This window comes from Urocitellus parryii, chromosome 4 (assembly GCF_045843805.1).
Source record: "Urocitellus parryii isolate mUroPar1 chromosome 4, mUroPar1.hap1, whole genome shotgun sequence".
Taxonomy (NCBI): domain Eukaryota; kingdom Metazoa; phylum Chordata; class Mammalia; order Rodentia; family Sciuridae; genus Urocitellus; species Urocitellus parryii.
The window spans coordinates 22515831-22534316 of NC_135534.1; the positions used below are offsets into that span (position 1 = coordinate 22515831).

At 61.1% G+C, this 18486-nt stretch overlaps 1 protein-coding gene across 2 annotated transcripts in view; it reads right to left on the reverse strand.

Annotated features, from left to right (window-relative positions):
* Positions 1 to 18281, reverse strand: part of Cd82 (CD82 molecule) — a 36795-nt gene extending 18514 nt beyond the window's left edge. The window contains exons 1-2 of one of the 2 annotated variants that reach the window (XM_077797463.1): positions 18193 to 18281; positions 1709 to 1782 (exon numbers count right to left, since the gene is read on the reverse strand). The gene's annotated coding sequence lies outside the window, so the exon portion shown is untranslated. The remainder of the gene's footprint in view (positions 1 to 1708; positions 1783 to 18192) is intronic. The other variant, XM_026399163.2, reaches the window with a different exon arrangement.
* Positions 18282 to 18486: the final 205 nt, after the last annotated feature.

Sequence of the window (18486 nt, forward strand, 5' to 3'; positions counted from 1 at the left end):
TCTCACAGAGCCTCACTTTACTCATCTGCAAAAGGAGGAGGAGAAAATATATTTTGCAAAATTTTCCAGACACTAAATTAGATAATTGGGTGGAAGGCCCAGCGTGACAGGCGGTCAACAGTTCTTCGGTTGCACGGTCACTCCCTGCTCTGTTCATCTCCCCCGTGAACGGTGAAGCCTTGAGGGGGAGATGAGGTGGCCTTCATGAGATCAAAGTAGGTGCCCAACTGTATTGCCTAACAACAGGATGGATGGGTGGATGGTGGATGGATGGATGGGTGGATGGATGGGTGGGTGGATGGGTGGGTGGATAAACGGGTGGATGGATGGGTGGATGGATGGGTGGGTGGATAAACGGGTGGATGGATGGGTGGATGGATGGGTGGGTGGATGGATGGGTGGATGGATGGGTGGATGGATGGGTGGGTGGATGGATGGGTGGATGGTGGATGGATGGATGGATGGATGGATGGGTGGGTGGATGGGTGGGTGGATAAACGGGTGGATGGATGGGTGGATGGATGGGTGGGTGGATGGATGGGTGGATGGATGGGTGGATGGGTGGATGGATGGATGGATGGGTGGGTGGATGGATGGAAGGGTGGATGGGTGGATGGATGGGTGGATGGATGGGTGGGTGGATGGATGGGTGGATGGATGGGTGGATGGATGGGTGGGTGGGTGGATGGATGGGTGGATGGGTGGATGGGTGGATGGGTGGATGGATGGATGGATGGATGGATGGATGGGTGGATGGATGGGTGGGTGGGTGGGTGGATGGATGGGTGGATGGATGGGTGGATGGATGGGTGGATGGATGGGTGGATGGATGGGTGGATGGATGGATGGGTGGATGGATGGATGGATGGGTGGATGGATGGGTGGATGGATGGGTGGATGGATGGGTGGATGCATAGAAGGGTGGATGGGAAATGGTAGGATGGATGGGCAGATAGGTGGATAGATGGGTAAATGGTAGAATGGAGGTGAGATGGTGGGTGAGTGGAAGGATAGTTGGATAGAGAGACGGGTGAATGGATGGGTGAATAGACAGAAAGAGGGACAGATGGATGATAAATGGGTGAATGGGTGGTTAGATGGGTGGGTGAATATAGCAGGATAGACAGATGATAAATGGGTGAATGGTGGAACACATGGATGGATGGATGGGTGAATAGACAGAAAGATGGACAGAAGGACAGACTGATGGGTAGGTGGCTGGGGCAGGAGCGGTAAGGAAAAGAACACCAGGATTTTAAATGCTTAGCTACCTGGAGGGGGTCTGAGACCCACGGTCCCTGAGTCGGCTGAGACAGTTTGCAGGTCTCTTCTGTCCCCGCCCACGGGGTGTGGCAGGTGGCACGGGGGTGCGCACCCAGAGCTGAAGCAGGGCCTGCTGCCGAGTCCTCCCACCTGCCCTGGAGCCCCTGGTGCAGGGACAGGCTGGGAAGGCTGGACCCGGGAGACCCCTCTGCTCTGCCCCCACCTGTGAGTCTGCGCTGTAAAGGCCTGGCTTGTCCCTCACCTGGGCAGAGGGGACCTGCAGTCTGACCAGAGGACCTGGATATCCCTGAGCAGCCCTGGGGAAAGCCAGGGCCGTGGGACCCCAGCACCCCTAGGCCCAGAGACGGGTGTGGGTCCTTCCCTGCTCCCAAAGGACACCAGCATGTGACCATGCATAGGTGATGGCCCTCCGTCCCCTGCTCACCTGTCCAGTGACGGGTTTGGACCAGGACAGTGTTTTCCGGAGCGGTTCCTCAGAAGACGAGTCTTGGAAGACGGCTGTGCTGGGAAGAACAAAGATGGCGCTGTCACCTGGCCCCGAGTGGCAGGCACCCTCCCTGAGAGCCGCGTCCATTACACCAGTGACGTTCTGTGACGCCCGGCACCTGGCACCCCGCACCCGGACGGAGCCTCTCCCAAACCACAGGGAAACCCTTTCACTTAACAGCTCCTAACACCGTGCGGGACACACCTTGGGAAATGCCGGATCCACAGCCAAGGAGGTCCGGGGGCCGCACACCCGCCAACGTGGAGGCAACAGAGGCCCTCCACCCACCGAGCGCAGACCCACACCTAAGTGGCAGCTCAGGGCTCCTTCCGCGCCCCCATCCTGCCCCATCTATCAGTCCCCAGCATCCTCCTGCCTGTTCAGCCAGCGGGTCGCAGGGTCCACCCTTGCCCCCACCAAATCCTAAAAAGAAATGCACCCTGTCCCTCCCCTGCCTGCAGCCATCAACAGGATGCAGCTGACAACTGACCAGTTATAAAAACTTATCAGCTCTTAAGTGTCAGGCAAGGCCCTACGTGGTTTGCCATGCCCCTCCTCTGTCCCCCTTATTTATGTCACCTGCTCTCCTTGCACATGCTCATTTGGTCTCTTTCCTACATCCCAGTACATCTGGCTTTTATCTACCTCAGGACCTTTGCACTTGCAGTTTCACTGCCAGCAACACTCTTTCCAGAAATCCTCCTGTAGACCTCAGCCTGCTTCAGCTCAGAAGGCTGTGGTCCTCCTCCCCAGGCCTCCCCTGAACACCTGAGCTGTACAGAGGGCATCACCCCAGCCGCCAGTAGAATCGGATGATGCCCCTGCCCTGCCTGAGAGCCACTGTGGGGAATCAGGCTCTGTACGTGACTCAGGGTCTGTCGCGCAGCCCTCACGGCAGCTGCCGGATTTGCTCACTGGTGTGGACATCCCCAGCAGACAGCAGCTTCCCTGAGAGGAGGGCTGCCCCGTGTCCCTGTCCCCGAACCTGCCTGGCGCATGGAAGTGCTCAGGACGTGGGTGTGGGAGCACAGCAGGGAAGGAGGCCCGGGGAGGCCAGGAGGGCTTCTGAGGGGCACATCAACTTCCACCCGAGAGGAAGACGTGGGACGGAAGAAACGCTTTGCTGTTTGTACCCAAAGGACTTAAAGTCAGGACAGGGACGCAGCCACATCAGTGTTTACAGCAGCTCAATCCACAACAGCTAGACCATGGAACCGCCCCAGGTGCCTTCAACAGGTGAATGGATGAGGAAACTGGTACACAAGGAGTATTACTCAGCCCTAAAGAAGGAAATCATGGCATCTGCTGATGGATGGGGCTGGACGCTGTCATGCTAAGCGAAATGAGCCAATCCTCCAAGCCAGAGGCCAGTGTTTCCTCTGACGTGCGGATAGGATTCCACATCAGGTGCGGGAGGAGAGCAGGGGGAGTCTGGACTAGACAGGGGGAGCAAAGGCGGAGGGCGGGCGGGGGCATGATGGTAGAATGAACGGGACATCACCACCCTCCGTGCACCCGTGACCCGTGTGGCTCTCCATCATCACAACCCGAGAGGTCGAGCTCGACTTGTGTCTGTGTCAAATGCACCCTGCTGTCGTGTTCACCAGTTACCACAAAGAAAGATAGATTCAACGAGAGAGAAGAGACGGCATCGCGGGCAGGGGACAGTGGCGGGCAGGGGACAGTGGCGGGCAGGGGACAGTGGCGGGCAAGGGCTGCCTCCCTCGAGGTGGGACCTGAGTCTCTTTAGATCAGAACAGCGGGTGGCGCCCACAGACCCCACCACGCAGTGGGCAGGCTCATGTCCCCACGCTGTCCCCTCTAGCCACGTGCCCTGCCCAGGAGTGCTCCCGGCCATGGTGGAGTGACCTTGGAGCTCTGAAGTCACCAGCCCCTGTCCCCATGGCCAGAGAGCCTGGTGATGGCTCTGGGGTGAGCCCGGGCATCAGGGTGAGGTCTCCCCAGGGCGTTTGCACGTGCTGAGATGGACCGCTGTAGCTCTGTCCCCAGAAGGCCTGGCCCCTCTGCACCCACGTGGGCACAGGCTGACCTAGGTGTCCTGGTGTGGCTGTGCCTGGCCAGGGACGGCTGCTAGGATAGTGTCCCATGGGCTCTCTGCCCCATCTGGCCTCTCCCGGTCATTCACCACGGGGCAGCATCGCTGGGCAGGAGGCCCTTCGGGACAGTGAGTTGTCCGAGGGCCCAGAGACCGCAAGCGGCCGCAGGTGACCGCCAGCCCGGACAGAGCCTCAAGCAGAGGATGTGCGGTGTCCAGCCCAGGGCTCCCCTCCCGCCCGGCCCTGCCCCCCAGAACGAGCCGGAGGCACAGCGGGCACAGAGCAGCTGCCCCAGCCTGGTTCCCACCGTGGCTCCCCGGTACCTGCCCCAGGACCTTGGGAAACACCATGGAGCCGCCTCCTCATCCGTGGGTGGGATGTGGACCCCGCAGGACCCCACAGGTGACTGGAGTAGCCCTCGGCCAAGGCAGGGCGCTGACCCTCTCCTCCCAGCCCCTCCCGCCTTGCTCGCGGTGGCCCTGGATGGTCACTGCATCTCAGTGCTTCGGCTGTCCCCCTGGGAACGGAAGGGGCTGGGTGAGGCCAAAGTCACAGCTGAAGGGCCAGGCATTCAGCAGGTGTCTAATAAACGTGACCGAAGGTGACTGGAAGTTGGTTTCCTGCCAGCAGTCGGGAGCCCTCTGGAGGCCGGTCCTGGCCTGGAGGCCTCTGCCGGGGACGGCCCGGCTGCTCCTGGGCCAGGGGACCAGAGGAAGGGCTCTGCCCCTCTCTGGGTGGACCCATGGGCCATCTGAGGCTCGGAGGTCCAGCCTGTGGGTACGTCTGGGACCGACCATGGGCGCCGTCCGCCACTGGGGCGGGGAGTCGGGGCGAGAGGCAGCCGGCCGCCGCTGCCCCAGAGCTCTGGACCTTGTCCTGATCCCCAGGGAGAGCAGCTGGCCCCAGGCGGCCGGCCGTGTTTGCCTTCATGTTTGATGGGTGACTCCAGGGGCTGACCTCCACCTCCCACTACCTCATTCTCCAGCTTCCAGTCTTATCTTGTTGTTGTTGAAAACAAACACAAAACCAACAAAACAAAAAGTGGTTTCCCTGGACTACAGAGAAGCCCGCGGCCACACAGCAGGATGGAATCTCAGCTTTCCTTGAGATCCACTCTGAACCTGGGCTCTGCTTCCTACTGTCCCTGAAGGTGGAGGAAATGGCCATCTCAACATAACTCACTCATTTGCTGTGTGATGTTGGGAAGTTACTAAACCTCTCTGAGCTCCTAGGGCTGCTGGATGACTGAGATGTGTGGACAGAGCTCTGGGGGCACCGCTGGCCACTCCAACACTAGGGAGCACAGCCCTCCTGCCCCACCTCACAGGCTGGGGAACGTGTCCCCTCAGAGGATTTCAGAGCCCAAAGTGCCACTAGGCGACGGGGCTCAGCTCCGGGCACTTGGAGGAAGGAGGCCAGCAGCCACCTGCCACGCTGCAGCCAGGAGTGACGGGCCACGTCTGCCCCCTGTGTGGACCCACCATCTCCTTTGACCCCTGGAGCCCCCTTCCCCACTGAGAGACTGATCCCCACTTAACAGAGAGACGGAGGCTCCGAGGCCCAGTGTCTTGCCCAGGGCCACCCAGTGCCTGAGCCACGACTCAAGCTCAGGTGTGACGGAGACCGCTCCTTCCTCACCTGCTCTCAGGTGGGTGCAGTGGGTGGTAGAGCCGGCTCCCCACCCCTCCACACTGCCATCCGTGGCCTGTCCCCTCCCAGCCTGACCCCCAGCTCCCTGTCAGCTTCACGTATCCTGGCCAGGACGTTCCCTCAGTGTGGCTCATGAGGCCCACAGAGGTGGCCCTTCTCAGGCCTGGAGAGCCTCTGGATGAAGGAAGAGGACATGGCGGAAAGCTGCCGAGTGACACCTGGTGCTCCCCACCTGCCCCCCCACCCCTGGCCTCTGTGCAGCCAAAGACGCAATCAGAGGCTGAGCCGTAGCCTCTGGCCTCTGGCCTCCCACGGTCCCTCTGGGCTGGTTTCGGCTTCTCAGCAGGCTGCTGGGGCCCCGGCAGCCCCTGCTCCCTCCAGAGGCTGGGTTCCCAGGGCCATGAGCTCAGACCCACAGGCTAGGGAGGCACCTGGCATGACCTGGTCCTGAAAACACTGGGGTCCACAGGAGACCGTGAATCCCTGACTCTATGGGAATGTGTGTCTTTAGTGCAGATATTGGGGGTCGGGGAGGGGACTGGTGACCTGTCTCACATGGCGGCACTGTTCGGGAATCGCTCAGCACCCTGAGACGGACAGATGGGGTCCACTTGGCCTGAAGTGGCTGACCAGGGCTCTGTCCCTAAGGCTCTGTCCAGTAAGTGGGGATCACAGTCTCTCAGCCACCTCAACGCAGCCCACGCACCTGAGGGTACTGGATGGAAGTAGAGGGACATGTGGGGACTGTATGAGGAGCTGTCCAGGAAGCCCGAAGTCCAAGGCTCTTAATAGTCAATAGTCCCCAGAGCACCAGGGGCTCTCGGCAGCCAGGGCCCTCTGGAGGACCCCTCTCCAGCCCCCCAAGTGGGGACAGAAGAGTGAACCAGGTAACAGGTACTTTGAATTGAAAGAGACCTAAATTCCGGTCTCACTTCTCAGAGCTGTGTGTGACATTTGGCAAGTCACCGCCCCCTGGGAACCTCAGTATCTTCCTGTAAAATGGTCGATGGGGGCGTGTGCAGAAAGGCAGCTGAGGTCACCTGACCGCAGCCCGTGGGCTCGCGGAGGCGACGGCAGCACAGGGGACGGGTCGTTTTAGCCCTGATGGCAAGGAGCCCCTCCTGGCATGGCAGAGGGACATGCGTAAAGACATGGGACAGACAGAGTTCCCACAGACTGCCCAGGAGGTCACCGTCACCAAGCACTTGGATTGGGGTCCGGCAAAGGGAAGCCCCCAGCCTGCACCTGCTTTTCTAACTTATCTCATTTAAACCCCCAGCCCGAGGCCGACCACAGGCTCCGGAGGTGGTGGCACTCGCCCGGTCACACAGGGGACAGTGGCCCAGCTCCGCACGCAGGCCCCTTGCTCTCTGAGCCCACCATCATACCCACGCTGTGACGGGGGTGACAAGTGAAGCTAGGTGTCACGGGCAATGCCCAGACCCGAGGGTGAGGCCGGTGTCTGCCCTCAGCTTCTGGAACTGTCCCCAGCTGGGCCAGGTGGGAACATGGGGACTGGAACGCCAGCTCCTGCTCCCAGGAGAGGAGCACTGCTTCTGTCAGGTTGGAGGGGACGAGGATGGACCCAGGGGCCCTGGACCCCTGAGCCCTGTCCAGCCCTGTTCTGTGCTTTATTTAGAGGCAGGGCCTCACTGAGCTGCTCAGGGCCTCACCATGGCTGAGGCTGGTTGGAACTCGAGATCCTCCTGCCTCAGCCTCCAGAGCTGCGGGGATGACAGGCGCGAGCCACCGCGCCCAGATGCTTTCGATCCCATCTTACAGCTGAAGAAACTGAGGCCCAGGTGGCAAAGACACTCGCGCCCATCCCCCAGCTGGTGTTGCCAGGAATCCCCCAGAGTCGGGCCGGAGTCCCTGTCCTCAAGGGCCACGCGGGCCACCTGCAGAAGGGGCGATGGAAGACAGGAGCCAAAGTCCCCGGCCCCGGGGGTGACGCAGCCTCAGACTCAGAGACGGGGCCACCACGGGGCACTTGAGCTGCTTCATGCCCACCCCCAGCCCGGCCACGTGGGCTGGCCAGGGGTCCCCTCTGGGCCAGGCTGTGGCCCTGGGTGGGGTGAGGAGGACAAGCAGGGCTCTAAACAGGGGTCCCCGCCCCGGGGACAGCAGGGTCCTGTCAGTCCCTCCCAGAGGGAACTTAAAAGGAAAGGCGGGCGGGGCCAGGCCACTTCATCCAGGTCCCCTGCCCAGGACAGACCCCAGGGCCCCAATGGCGGCTGGGAGGACGGCCCCACGGACAGGGCGTTCAGAGCCTGGCCGCCCCGGCCCTGGGCCTCGGTCACCCGAGGGTGCTGGGCTGCTCCCTGAGGAAGCCGAAGCCGGAGAAGGAACCGGCCTCAGCCGGCCACTGCGGAGTCACAGCCAGCACCAGGTCCCAAACAGCCCAAGGAATCCCTGGGCCCCGGAGCTGACCATGCGGTCACTCACGTCCCTTCCCTCCCTGTGCAGGGGGACAGTCCCTGTGCAGACCCTGAAGCAGGGTGGCCATCAGGGACCCTCCACCTGGCCCTGGACACCAGCTCCCTCTCACTGCTGCCCAGGGAGGGACAGCAGCCTCTGGCAGGCAAAGCCTGGCCAGGGACGGGGTGGGTGAGGGCAGAGAGGCCCGCCTGGGGGTCCAGGCGGCCTGCTTCCTGCCAGGGGTGGCCCCCTCCGTCCCTCAGGAGGTGGGAGCCCGGGGAGTGAGAGGTCCCAGCACCACAAGGGGAAGTGTGCTGATGACTGTCACCGTGAGCAGGCTCTGGGCCCACGGGGTGGGGCGGCGGGGCGGGCGGCCAGGCAGGTCACAGCAGGAGAGCGGTGGTCCTGCCGCTGGCCATCCCCAGGCGCAGACCCAGGGGCCCTGGCCCTGCCCGCGCAGGCGCCTGGCCCACCCCCGCCTCTGCCAGGTTAACCAACCGGGTCGGCAGGTTCTCCCAGTGGAGGACCAGGTCAGCAGAGTGGGCTTGGCCAGGGGATCAAGGCCTGGGGGTGGGGAGGTGGCTGGGCCAGGCCAGGAGGGACGAGAAGTGGCCTCGGGCAGAGCCACAGGGCCCAGGCTCTGCAGTGGGTCTGGAAGATTCCACATGCACACAGCCCCTTTGGGAAGAAGGACCCAGTCCCCAGGAGAGGGCAGGGCCTGGGGGGAGCTGGGGACGGACAGCCTGGACCCCCGTCCTCCCTGGCCATGGGCTCCTGGCCCAGCGAGCTCCCGGGACCCACCGGCCGGCTCAGAGCCGGGGCCCCTCAGGCTGGGAACACAGTGGCCCGAGGCCGGTCTCCTTCTGTCGGAAGCAGCTGGGGTCACCGCCCACTCAGGACGGGCAGCCAGGACAGCACGGGCCAACCCCTGGTCTCCGCCCTCCGCCGCGGCAGGACCCTGGGCGACTCACTCACCGTCACCCGCTGGGGGAACAGGCTGGGTGACGACAGCCTGCCCGCCTGTCTCCCGGGGTGCTGGACGGCTGGAGGGGTGGACAAAAGGGGTCATCATGAAAAGCGACGACCGGATGCCCCATGAGGGGGGCTGCCCAGGACCCCGGAGTCAGGCAGCAACCGAGCAGGGCTGAGTGGCGGGGGGTGGAGGGTGGGTGGGGAGCACAGCAAGACCTGGCTCAGGCAGTGTCCAGGGACCTGTCTCCTGGGGCCTCCCAGGGCCTCCCGGGCAGCTACAGAGGTCAGGGAAGGTAGGACTGCAGGGGCGTCGGGGTCTGGGCCACCACAGGACCCAGGTCCTGGCTCCTTCCGGCTGAGGGCACCCTCAGAGGCAGCAGGCACCCTCAGACCGCAGTTTTTCCTTTGGTAAAGTGGGGGTGGTGATAGTCATCTCTTCCTGCTGCACCTGAAGTTTCCGAGCACACAAAGCCCTGGGGAGGAGGAGTGGGAGGGGTGGGCGAGGGAGGGGGTGAGCTCCGCCTCACAGGAGGAGTCTCTATGGAGCAGGGCAAGGTTCCAACGGTCAGCAGCACCAGGGGCTGAAATTCCACACAAGCCCCACCCCTGCCCCAGTCCACCACCACCCCACTGGCTCTCAACGTGGAGTGCTGCAGCATCTCCTGGGATCAAGTGTGAGAAATATACATTTTCAGAGAGGCTCAGTGGCACACGCCTGGAATCCCAGCAACCCAGGAGGCTGAGGCAGGAGGACTGCAAACGGAAGGCCAGCCTCTACCACTTAGCAAGACTCTGTCTCAAAATAAAGTCAAAAGGTGTCGCTCAGTCTAGAGTGCCCCTGGATTCAATCTCTAATATTGGGGGAAAGAAAGCGAGAAAGAGAAGCAACGAGAAAGGGAAGAAGTGAACGTTCTTGGGAGCCGCCCCATGCCACTCTGGGGGTGAAGCCTTCAGGGGCCTCCAAACGCCTCTCGCACATGTCATTTCGAGAACCAGGGCCCCACCGCGGCCCGCCTCCTACTCCAGAGACACTTCTCCCCACAGCCTCGCCTCCAGACCAGTCCCTGGTCTCCAGGAGGCTACTTGGAAAGGAGTCACTGTAGGGACAGGCCATTAAATAGTAAAGAGATCCCATGATTAGTTAATGATGTCACAGGGGCCAGAGAGAAGAGAGAGTCAGACCATAACTGTCTATCACTGTCCTGCTGTCTGTCTCTCAGTAACACGCACACCCTGAGAGCCCGGCCCGGCCGGTGGGTTTGCCAGCGAGCACAGGGGCAGCCGGTGCCTCCTGCCGTCGGGGTGTCTCTATGTGTGTGGGGGAAGGGCTCTCCCCCAAGAGTCTGGTCCTGACACTTGGAGTTTAAGGACCTCCCAGCTGGGAAGTCACTTCTGAGATCCCCTGCATGAGCTCAGGAGATTTAAGCACAAAATATGTGAAGACAAGGCGGTCACTATAGCCATGTGGGCGCTAATGAAAAATTCAAGTGGCCTACCTGTGCGACAGCTGGGGACACTCAGGCAGGCCACCATAGGTTCCTGTGCTCTGATGCTATGAAGCTGGGAAGCTGGTTTAGAAGAGTTTTGGGTCGCCCGGGAAGCTCCCCTGAGCCGCAGTGAGCTTGTCCAGGTGGCACAGGAAGAGGCTCACACGGGGTGTGATCCCAATCTGGTGTGTGTGTGTACTTGACTGTTCTTTAAAACGCCAAAACACCAAGCCGTGGGCAGTGGTTATCTCTGGGTGATTAGTTCCTTCCGTGTGTCTGTTTTTTACCCTGCAAGTTTTTCCACAAAACCTTTCTCCCATAATTAGAAAGTTTGGGGGTGGGGATTTTGGTGGCCATTTGGTTCAGATGAAGATGGAGGTTTTTTGTTTTTTATTGACAAGAAATATCTGTTTTCTAGTTGGAATCATCGCTGGCCTGCCGTCCCCTGCTCTAAGATCTGGGAGCATCCGTAAGCATCCCCATTCCACAGGATCTGGACTGATAAGGGGAATCTGAAGCTCGCTATCAGTACCATCTCATTTAATCCTCATGGTAACCAAAGCTTTGGGAGGCTGAGAACTTGCCCGAAGGTGAGCAGGCACCAGGGGGTAGAGCTGGCCCCTCCCTAGTCTGCTTGACGTCAACCCCCGCCCGAGGGGCAGGAGGAACCCGGAGTGGTAGCCACAACCCCAGGGTTTCCCTGCTAGTAACTTAGACAAGTTTGAAAACCACTCTGCCTCCTGGTAAATGAGGGGCTGCTGTCTACCTTGTCAGGCAGGGGTGAGGACAACAGGTCCTTTTTGATTTCAGAAATTGAACTTAGGGGCACTTGACCACTGAGCCCCATCCCCAGCCCTATTGTGTATTTCATTTAGAGACAGGGTCTCACTGAGTTGCTTAACGCCTTGTCCTTGATGAGGCTGGCTTTGAACTTGTGGTCCTCCTGCCTCAGCCTCCTGAGCCGCTGGGATTACAGGCCTGCGCCACCGCACCCAGCAAGACACATCCTTTCTGCCCCAGTGACTTTAGAGTGTCCAGAGAGGCCGGGCGTCAGGGATTCGGGCTGTCTGCCTGTGTGGGTGTAAGGGGGTGACAACAGCCTTGACACGCACTCGCCTGCTGCGGGACTTCAGAGAATCCATCCTCCCCCCCTGCCCCGGGTTTCTAAGTCCTCTATAAATGACAATTTACAGATTCCATTGCAACAGCATTCGGATAAGCCATCTCCCAAGACACGAGTGGGAGACGGTTCCGCAGTGGAGTGATGACTAATTTTCATGATTAGCAGCAACAGCAAACCGACGTTTATTGAGTGCTAACTGCATACCAGGCATCAAAGTGCCTCCTCTGTGCACGGTTGTCACCCGCTCCTCAGCTGGGGACCCTCGACCAGGTCACCGCCTCCAGCCTCGCTCCGCCCCCTCCTCACGCCCCGCCCCAGACCCCACGGTGGCTTCCCCGATTGGTCCGTCTGAGCCGCACTCTCCGCGCTCAGCCAGTCGCCTGTCGCCTCTTGCACACGCTGGGCCAGGCCAGGGCGCCTGCAGGAAGCGTGGTGCGGTCCTGCTCCTGTCACCTGGCCCTGCGTGGCAGCAGGCTCTAGTCCAGCGGGGAACTCTGCCAGTCCAGCTAACTCTGCAGCCCTAGGGCAGACAGCAGCCTCGGGCCCAGCGGAGGCCACACTCCTGGGAGCACTTACAAGTCACGAGCGTCCTCTTGGAGCTCCACTGCGTTTAGTCACTGACCCTCCCAGGAGCCCCTAGGTGTCTTCTCCCCCAGGGTCCCAGGTGAGAGCCCAGAAGCCAGCTCCTTCCAGCTACTGTTGAAAGCTGTCACACCCCCCAGCGCCAGGGTGGGCCACCACCTGCGCCGCTGGATTAGGCTCCCTCCCGTGGTATCTGACCCTGGCCTCCAGGCCACCTTCTCTGGGGCTCCACTCGCTGATAACTCACCTCCAACCACACTCTCGCCTGCCTCTGAAAAGATAGGGATTCAGAGCCACGGAACCTCCGTGTGGCTCAAGTTCACACAACACGTTTCTGTTTCAATATGTAGGATATTTTCAGAGCTTTATTGTTAAATATAAAAATTATACAGGCTCCCTGCAGCAGACCCAGAAGACGGGGAGAAGAAAATGGTCTCTAATCGAACCTCTGTAATTGTCGGTTGTGATAGGTCTGTGTACACGGAGCTTCCTACACGGTGGCCTGTTGAGTGGGGAGCGGCTCCGCTGATCTGTGTCTGCAGTGCCCTCTGGCAGCAGCGGGGACCTGTGTCCCAGCCTGTCGCACTGCAGGAGACGGGCCAGGCTCCCAGAAGACATTTTTCTGAGAAAAAAACCCCCGCAGCTGCCCAACACTGTACATACCTCAGTGACAAAAGCCACAGGGGACAGGATGATAGTTACGGTTTTGCAACTCAAGGGCTGTGACTTGTCCGAGGTCACATGGCCAATAAAGGATGAGCTGGAACCTGAACCCAGGTGTTTGGTTCCCTAGACTAGAGCTAGTCCCCAGGCTCTCCTCCTAAAGACTTAAATCCTGCTTCCTATCAACCACAAGTTCCAAGGTGCACAGGTATAGAGCATGTCCGCGGTGCCAGGCACTGTCCTAGATGCAGCACAAACAGCAGCTCCTATGTCACTGCCAGACAGCCCAGGAGGTAAGGAGCACTGTGGCACCTTGGTACCCGAGAAGGGTACAGGATCTACAGATGCTCACGTCGCTTATTAAAAAAATAGCCTGATATTTCCTCTAACCCCCACTCACCCTCTGATACACTTTAACTCTCCTCCAGATCCCTGACGGTACCTGATACGATGTCAACGCCATGTAAACAGTTGATACACCGCCTTCTTTAACCACAGGACAACTTGAAAAAGTCTGCATGTTTGCAATAGGTAGAAATTTCTTTTCCCTAATAGTTCTGATTTGTAGTTGGTTGCATCTGCAGGTGGCGGTCAGAGGAGGGCTAAGACGCTTGCCCAAGGCCACGTCCAGCTGGTCAGACGTGGAGTGGGAACCACCCTCGGGCAGTCTGGCCTGAGGTCTGTGATCCTGCCTTTTCTCTTCCTTCCCCACTCCCCAGACCCCAGAAGGCTCTGGAGCACTCCCTGAGGGCGAGGCACCAGCCCAGAGGGCCTGGCGCCCCCCACCCCCAAGGTCACTGGCAGCTCCACAGCAGAGCCAGGCGGTAAACCCCCCGGCACCCGTCCACTCCCCTGCGGCGTCCCTGGCAGCCTAGGCCCCCTCTGCAGGGAAAGCCAGAGCTGGGCCCCCGAACCACAGATGCCTCCACAGGAGGCCAAGAAGCCAGAGGAGAGAGGTGCCACCCAGAGCTGCCCTCCGGGTCTGCATGGACAATGTCCCCCATGGAGGCCACCCTCCCTCTCCCCCAGCCGTGCCCCTCAGGCAGAACTACCCACAAATAAAAGCTGACCCGAAGGTGACTTCTGCCTGAGTCAGGGCTCAGGAGAGGTCACAAGGCCCCCCACGGGGCTGGAGGAAGTTGGGCTGTTCCCCTCTCTGTGGGGTAAAGGCCAGGCAGCAGAGGAAGAGAGCCCGGCCACAGCCATGCAGGCCCAGCGGCCACTCCCTCCGCTGGCCCCGGGTTCAGGCGTGAAGGGCAAGACAAGGCATCCAGGTCCTGTTTCCTGTCCCCCCTGGTTCCCGAGTGCCTGCTGGGTGCCAGGCCCTGTGCCAGGTGTCCAGGCTACAGTCCCTGCCACGAGGACTCACGGAAGCACTGTGTCTACCACCGCGGGACGGAGGGCTCCCGGGGTGCGCTGGCCGGGACGGGAAGGAAGGGCGTCCCCACAGCTGGCCAGAGGGACCCCCACCTGAAGCCTGGGCCCTGCTGGGGAGAACCAGCCCCGGGAGGAGCTGGGGAACATGGCACAGAGAACTGGTGTCACGCGCACACGAGGATGTTGGAGAGGCAGAGAGGTGGCACAGAGGCACACGGGGGACGGTCACGGGGCCTGAGAAGCAGCACGGTGTGAGCCAGCCAGGCGCAGAGTGGCTGGCGACAGTTCTCACTTATTGAGCATCTACCACGGGTCAGGTATAAAATGCTAAGTATGTCACGTCACTTCTGTTAGAGCTGCATGACATTCCATGAGGTCATTGTCATCGGCCCAACTTACGGATTCAGAAACTGAGGGTCAGAAGGAGTCCCACAGCTAGGAAGGAGGAGAGCCAGGGCTTTAGGGCTCTAAAGCCCAGCACGGCACCATCCTGCTGTACAGGGGCCCTGTGCCACAGGCAGAGGTAGGGGCTTCAGGGAGGGGCCAGGAAAGAAAAGCAGGGAGACAGGACAACTATCCTTTGTCCCAGGGGAGTCACCCAGCCCTGCTCTGTTGGGACTGTAGAGCAGGTGTGTGTGCACACGTGTGCCTAGGTGTGTATTCTCACAAGTGCCCTACTGTATAAAGGACAGATGCCCCTAAAGCCAAGTAAAGGATAGGCCATCAACAGAGTAGGGAAGGGAAGCCCAGAGAGGGGAAGGAACTTATCTAAGGTCACACAGCATATAAGCACAGTTGGAACTAACTGCGAGGCCAGAATCTAGGCCTCCTTCCTTCCCTCAGCTGCCTCTCCCTGTCAGCACAGAGTGAATCAGATGGGACAGGAAATCACCAAGGTTAGGGGGAATCCTGGGCATGAGTGGGGGAACAAGTCAGCCCTGAGAGACACCAGCTGGCCCTCACAGCTGGTCTGTGGCCCGCTGCCTCTCTGCAGGGCAGCCCATGGGGGGTGGGGACCACACATCCCTCACCCCTGGCTGTTGACCCCTGGGCTTCCCCTCCAAGCTCCTCAGACCCAGGCTCAGGGGAGGGGAGGGGTGGGCAGGACAGCTCCTGCTGAGATGAAAGGGTCCCCCGCCTGGCCGGTCTCCTGCCTCACAGAGGGGTGGACTGGCCCACCTCTTACCAGAGCCAGCTTTGGCCCTTTGAAGCTCCCTAAATCACAACTTCCACCGGCTGGAGGAAGCAGGGGCTGGGGCCAAGGCCAAGACCACCCAGGGGTGCCAACAGAGCCGGCTGCTCCAAGTTTGAAGACAGCCTCGGGGCTGGGTCTGCTCAGCCGAGTCTGGTCCTCCGCAGACAGGGCTGGGTCCCCAGGGTGGGGAGGGGTGGCCGAGGGACTTCCAGAGGGGCCGCCCCTGCTGGCTGGGCTTCAGGGGAGCCCAAGGGCACCAGGCCCCTGGCCCTTGCGGGACACTCGTCCTGGACCGGCTGCCTGTTGCTGTCCACGGCTGACCTGTGAGCCCCACCCCTGGGCTGGGTGGGAGACCCACAGGTGCTTCTTTCCACACCCGGATCCTAAACCCTGCGGCCCAGCCTCCTCCAGGCCCACCTGCTCTCCTCCACGGCTGAACACAGGGCCTTCCTGGGGGGCTCCCTCCCTGTCACTGGGCACCCCCACCACCCCACTCAGCTGCCCTCCTGAGCCCCTGCTGAGCGCCAGGGGCTAGGCAGGGTGGGGAACAGAAGGACAGGCAGGGATACCGCCCCACCCCACCCTGTGGGGCCTCTCCTACCCCCATGGCCAGAGGTAAGAGGGGGCTGCTAATGCCCACGGACCAATGTCCCCAAAGCTGCCCAGGCCCCTCGTCCCCATCACCACAGCCGCCATCAGTTCCTTATCCCTTGATGGCTGGATCCGCCCCCCCACCTCTGCCACAGACTGCCCTTCAAAGTGCCACCACTGTGTCCCTCGAGAACCTTCGGTGACTCCCACTTTCTACAGCTCACATCTGAACTTGCCACCCGGGCACCCAAGGCCCTGCAGAGTCCAGCTGGTGGACCACCCGCCATCCCTGCTCTTACCCCCCCACCCGCAGTTCAAACTTGAGCAGACCACCAACCCCAGGGCGGTGCCTGAGGAGTGGGGAAAGGGGTCACCTCCCAGAGCTGGCGCCCCCCCTTCCTTTCTGCCCAAGACGCCATCTCCACTGTGGAGGCCCCAACTCTCCCCTCCTGGGCCCTGAAGGGCCCTGGACCCTTCCTTTCTGCATCTTATAAGAGAGTCCCTGCTGTGCGTCTCTGAGCCCCTTCCCAGAGGGTGACCAGAGCGTGAGGCCTGGGGTTAGATATCTGCTAGGCTAGGCGTGATGGCACCACAAGGCGTCTCTCCCTCCCGCCCGCACCCTCTCCTTCCCCGCCACACCCATCTCTAACCTCCTGCCACTGAAAGAGGAGTCTGTGCTCCAGGTAGACCTGAGCCCCACCAGGACTGGGGAGCCCAGTGGAAAGTACTGCTCAAGTCTCACCCCCTGCCCTGGTTTCTCAAGCGTCTCCCCCCTCCTCTCCTGAACACCAATGCGCGCACACACACACACATATATACACACACACACACAGTCCCCTTCCATAGTGTGCAGCATCCGTCAGCCTCTACTCCATGGTACTTTCCAGCCTGTTCTACAGTGTACAGCTCATCTCCCTAGAAGATGCAGGCAGCTGACATGAAGCTCCTTCAGTGTCCTTTGGTGTGAGACCCTGCTCAGACAGACATAGGTTTCCTCCTATCTTCACCTCCACCCCCAGCCAAGCATGCAATGGAGTAGCAGGATTCCAGCCACCAGGACAGTACAGACCCTTATAAAACCATGTCCCAGGGCCCTGGGTCTAAGTGACCATCTCCAGCAGGAACATGGGGGGAATGTCAGCAGCTCAGGGTAAGAACAGGGCCAGGTCTCCATCGTTCACTTCTGCACCCCCTAGCTCTGTCTTATTTATAGCAGGAGCTCAGTAAATGGGTTTTGGTTTATTTAACTGAACACCTAGCAGCCTCAAACAATAGTACAGAAAACCCGGCTACTCTTTGGTCCAGGTGACACAAACCCCAACCCCCAAATGAACCAAATGATGTTGGTAGCAGGGGGCAGCCAGTCCATCACCTACCCTGCCACCACGAAGTAGCTGTCCTGTAGTTAGTCCTCCTCGGTGCCGGCACCATGCTAGGCACTGAATACACCTTATTTTACGCAGTTCCTGCTACTTCTCTTGGGTCCTGCCATTACCCCCACTTTACAGACAAGGAAACTCAAGTTTGAAGTGGATTTTGATCCCCAAATCCTTGCCCACAGAACTAGGATCCCAGCTACCAGGCCAGCACAGGGGGCACACCAACACCGGAGCCAGGCCTTTTAGCCTGGCCTTGTCACATGAGCCCCAGGGGCCTGAGCTTGCTCTGGGAACAGGGTTCCGTGGGGTTTTCCCTTCTCTTCCCCATTTACCACAGCAGAGCACTGTTGGTGCGCTGGGCTGGGGGCGGGCTCCTCAGGACAGCTCACCTGGAAAAGCCCCGCTGAGTTTCCGACCTGAAGTCTCTGGGGACCCTCCGCGAAGCTCTCAGAATTTGGAGGAGGGACAGAACGAAAACCCCCTGCTGTGGGTTCGCGGCCGCGGCTCTTGGGTCGGAGCCCCTCCGGGGAAGCAGTGCGGTCTTTCAAGCAAGTGGCCTGGTTGGGTTCTGCTTTGCCAGGAGGGCACCGCGCCGGAGCGCAGGATCTGAAAGCGCGCGGCTTCCCTGCAGGCCCTCACCTTCCGGGGTTGGGGTGAGGACAGGAGCCTGGAGTCACCTGGCTCAACTTCCTCCTCCTGGGACCCAGAGATCCCGAGCCCGGTGCGGGACGGGCTCGGGGCCACCCGGCGGCAGCTGTGCACGGCGGAAACGGAGAACCAGGGGCCCGGGACGCAGCTGAGGCCCCTTCTCAGCCGCCCGCTGCCCCGACCTGTTGCTGGTGGAGAGAAAGCCGCGGCGGCGGCTGCGGAACCGGGACGAAACTTACTCGCCCCTGCCTCTCGGGCCGGCCTCCCAGCCCCGCTCACCTGCTGGCTGGGCTTTGGCTCCGGCTGCAACAAGTCCGGGTGGCTCGCTCACGCCCCGGTCCGCGTCCGACTGCGCAGCTTGGGCTGGGTCTCTCCGCCGCCCCCCTCCGGGAGGCGCTCGGGGAGTGCAGCGGCCTCGCGAGGCCCCGCCCCGGAGGCCCCGCCCCGACACGCCCCCTGGCGGCCCCGCCCCGGAGGCCCCGCCCCGACACGCCCCCCTGGCGGCCCCGCCCCGGAGGCCCCGCCCCGACACGCCCCCCTGGCGGCCCCGCCCCTGGGCCCTGCTGGCGGGGA